Raw genomic sequence first — 413 nt, forward strand, 5'->3', positions numbered from 1 at the left:
ATGGATATGTTGGACTGATCTGCCATGTAGGTAGCTCTCGGTATATGAAGATATTGGACTTGTCTTCCATGTAGCTAATCCTCTAAATATACAGATGTTGGACTCATCTGCCACATAGCTCACTCTAAGTGTATGGTCTTGTTGGACTCATCTGCCAGGTAGCAAGCTCTTTGTGAATGAACATGTTGGACTCATTCTGTCTTGTAGCTAACCCTCTAAATATACATATTTAGGACTGATCTGGCATGTAGCTAACTCTCAGTATATGGATACGTTGGAGTCATCGACCATGTAGCTAGAACTTAGTATATGGACATGTTGGACTACTCTGCTATGTAACTACCTCTCAGTATATGGACACGTTTGACTCTTCAGCCATATAGCCTGCTCCCTGTGTATGAGAATGTTGGACT

This window comes from Chrysochloris asiatica, unplaced genomic scaffold (assembly GCF_000296735.1).
Source record: "Chrysochloris asiatica unplaced genomic scaffold, ChrAsi1.0 scaffold00528, whole genome shotgun sequence".
Taxonomy (NCBI): Eukaryota; Metazoa; Chordata; class Mammalia; order Afrosoricida; family Chrysochloridae; genus Chrysochloris; species Chrysochloris asiatica.